We start from the raw sequence: 3,523 nt of genomic DNA on the forward strand, positions 1-3,523 counted from the left end.
GTTAAAAATATCAAACCTGACATTATTGTGCAATTCTCTCAGACAACGGTCAGAAGGATCATGTTTCAACGGACAGCGTCTCTTCGTCATCCGTCCTAATCATCTTTCAACGGACTGTGTCTCTTCGTACTCCCTCCTAATTTTGGTAAGCGTACAATGCAGGGCCGGGTCTTATTTAGTAAAAATAAGTGAAGCGCCGAGGTGTTCTCTATATATTTCGGAGACTATTGGCGGATATAGCCAGGTAGGGAAAAAGGAAAAAACTCGGCTTCTGATCTCCACCTAATCCCATACCGCCAGGCACAGAAAAGGAAAAGGCTTACGTTCCCATTCATGAAAATGGAGTTTGATGATGATTATAATGTATATGATTATGATGCATATGACACCTCCGGCGAAGAAGAAGAATCAGAATCAGAATCAGAATCAGAATCAGAAGAGGACTATAATATTCTGAACATAGCAGCCAGCGATGCGAACCAGAGACGCATGAGTTACACCGTTTTGAGTTTGAAGGACATCTGTGAGTGTCAGCACAACGCTATAGGTAGCGTTTGTAGTGTGCTTTCTGTCTCTGAAGTTGAGGCAGCCATTCTTTTGCGTCACTTCTATTGGGATATTAATACTGTGTACGATCAATGGTTTGCAGATGAGGAGAAAGTGAGAAACGCTGTGGGGTTATTGTTGCAGCACAACATAAACCAAGAAGAAAAAAGGGAGGGGTTAATTACCTGTGCAATATGTTTTGATGATTACGATACGGGAGACATGAGGGAACTCAAGTATTGTGGCCATAGCTTTTGCAAAGATTGTTGGAGACTTTATATTCATACCTCAATAAATAACGACGGTGCAGGATGTCTCAACTTACGATGTCCAAATATAGATCCACGATGTGGTGCTGTTGTGGATGCAGATATGGTTTTTTCTTTGGGGTTATCTGAGGAAGACACTAGCAAGTATACAACATATGTTGTGAGGTCATATGTTGAACAAAACACAAGGGTTAAATGGTGCCCAGCTCCTGGTTGTGATTGACGTTGATGCCTGTCCGGAGGTTGTGTGCAATTGCTCCTATAAATTTTGCTGGAACTGTTTAGAGGAATGTCATCGTCCAATAGACTGTGACACTGTCAAAAAGTGGGTTTCTGTGATTCATGAAGGTGAATCACAGAACTTGCTTTGGATAATTGGTAATTCTAAGCCGTGTCCCAAGTGTAAACGACCAATCCAGAAGAGTTATGGGTGTATGCGTATGACATGTTTAGCACCCTGTCGGTTTCAATTCTGTTGGATATGCCTTCGCGATTGGGAAGTGCATGGCTATGGCGCTTCGGTTGCTTGCAACCAGTATAGTCCAGCGGAAGGAATAGAAGGATCAAAAGGAGATAATTCCCGATCTTTCTCCGAAGATGTGATGAAAGTGACTGCTAAAATGTCGTCAGATAGATTTGTATTTTATCTTGAGAGATGGAAGGCACATGGCAAGTCTCAGGAAAAGGCTTTCTCTGATCTGCAGCGTGTGCGAGTGGTGGAGCTTAAAGAATTAGTTGATAGTCGTGTGCTGAGCGCGAGTCAATCTCGCAGGGCAGGATTCAAATATGTGGTAGATGCATGGGTACAAATAGTTGAATGCAGGCGTATGCTGAAATGGACATATGCGTACGGTCATTATCTTCCGTCGCAGCTTGATAATGATGGTGATGGGCTTAAACAAAAGCAAATCTTTTTCGAATTCCTTCAAGGGGAGGCTGAGAACAGTTTAGAACGGCTTCATCAATGTGCTGAACATGAACTCCAACATCAGATGGAGGGTCTGCGTAAAGCTGAAGCTGAGATTGAGACAAGCGACATCCATACAACTTGGAAGGATTTCGATGACTTCTATAAAAAACTTGAAGGATTGACAAAGGCCACCGCTGGCCATTTTGAAAAGCTAATTCAGGCCTTTGAAAGCGGACTGTCGGAAGTACATAATCCTTAGGGGCATTCTTATGTAATCTGACATAGTTGCTAGGTGTATTTCTTAGGCAATGGCTAACGAGCTTGTCATAGGGCATTGAATGCTTGTTTAGCTGTATGTTTCTTAACCGGATAAAACACGCGTGCGGTGAGTTGATAAATAAAAAATAACAATGGTGTGTTATTGATTTAAAGAGTATGCAGACTGTTGTTATTGACTTAAGGGCATTTAATGCCCTATACCCTATGACAAGTTCGTGAGCCATTGCAGTATTTCTTATGTGATTGTACATTTGGAGAATATTTCAGAATTTGTTATAAATAGTCATTGGATATATGTAATACTGAAGTGGATTTATGTAATCATTAGTTGGTCTTATGTAATAATTATTAGTTACTTTTAGAAGAATATTTTTAAGAATATTTAAATTTAAATTTTTGCCATCTATATTTTGATTATCAGATATTTTCGGAAGAAATCATATTGGTAAATTTAAACCAATTATGTTGAGAATCAATCCGTATAATTTTTTATATTAATTTGATTTTATATAATAATTAATTTTTTTAAAATGTTTTTATTAGGAATACTAATTTCGTTTTATGCAATAATTAATTTTTTTTAATATAAATTTGGTTTTATCTAATAATTAATTTTTTTGGACAATAATTTAAATTTATATTAGGAAATATTTTTTTTAATATTGATTTTTTTTTGTTTAAATTAATCAAATATTGGTTTTGGAGTATGCTCTAAAACTACTTCTATAAGGCTAAGAGCCTAGGTTAATAGTTCAAGACTCAAAGACATCTGGCATGAGTGAAGGGCTTCTCCCTTAGGAACCACCAACTAGGTAAATCTAGTCTGCTTAGTTTTCCTTGAATAAAAGTGATGATTTAGTGTGCATTCGTGGATCGACGTCAATGATGACTATCCTCACTACTGATTTGACAATTAAATTAATTATGATAAGTTTTCTTAGTGTTGGTTGGACAATTAAATTAGTTATGATAAGTTTTTCTGTCAATGATGACTATCCTCACTGCTGATTTGAAAATTAAATTAATTATAATAAATTTTCTCACTGCTGATTTGACAATTAAATTAATTATCATAAATTTTCTCACTGCTGATTTGACAATTAAATTAATTATAATAAAATCTTAAAACAGAAACTGTGAAAGTGAGACTACTCTATTCTTAATTTTATTTTATATTTTTATCACCTAACATTTTACATTAATAACTTTATTTAACTATAAAACAAAATATAATAATGAAAAATAAAGTTTTTTTTCCTGAAGTAAGACTACTCTATACCTAATATTATTTTATGTTTTTATCTCTAACTTTTTACTTTCAGTGACTATATGCAACTATAAAACAAAATATAATAGAGAATAAAATGTTTTTTTTTTCAACTTTAGATATAAAACTAACTCGAGTTTGTGATTTCGTTATGAAACTTACACAGTCCACTCGATAACTGAGACATAAAACGAAGTCCGATTTGTTATTTCGATATCATACTTAAGAAGTCCAACTTATAACTTACTAAAA

General features: G+C 35.3%; 2 pseudogenes; both read left to right on the forward strand.

The window, feature by feature from the left end:
- Nucleotides 1-339: 339 nt before the first annotated feature.
- LOC149169843 (putative E3 ubiquitin-protein ligase ARI8 pseudogene) lies at nucleotides 340-1,038 on the forward strand (annotated as a pseudogene).
- Nucleotides 1,039-1,255: 217 nt separating this feature from the next.
- On the forward strand, nucleotides 1,256-1,984 carry LOC149169844 (putative E3 ubiquitin-protein ligase ARI8 pseudogene; annotated as a pseudogene).
- Nucleotides 1,985-3,523: the final 1,539 nt, after the last annotated feature.

This window comes from Pinus tabuliformis, chromosome 4_2 (assembly GCF_031772625.1).
Source record: "Pinus tabuliformis cultivar Carrire ecotype Pingquan chromosome 4_2, CPIR1, whole genome shotgun sequence".
Taxonomy (NCBI): domain Eukaryota; kingdom Viridiplantae; phylum Streptophyta; class Pinopsida; order Pinales; family Pinaceae; genus Pinus; species Pinus tabuliformis.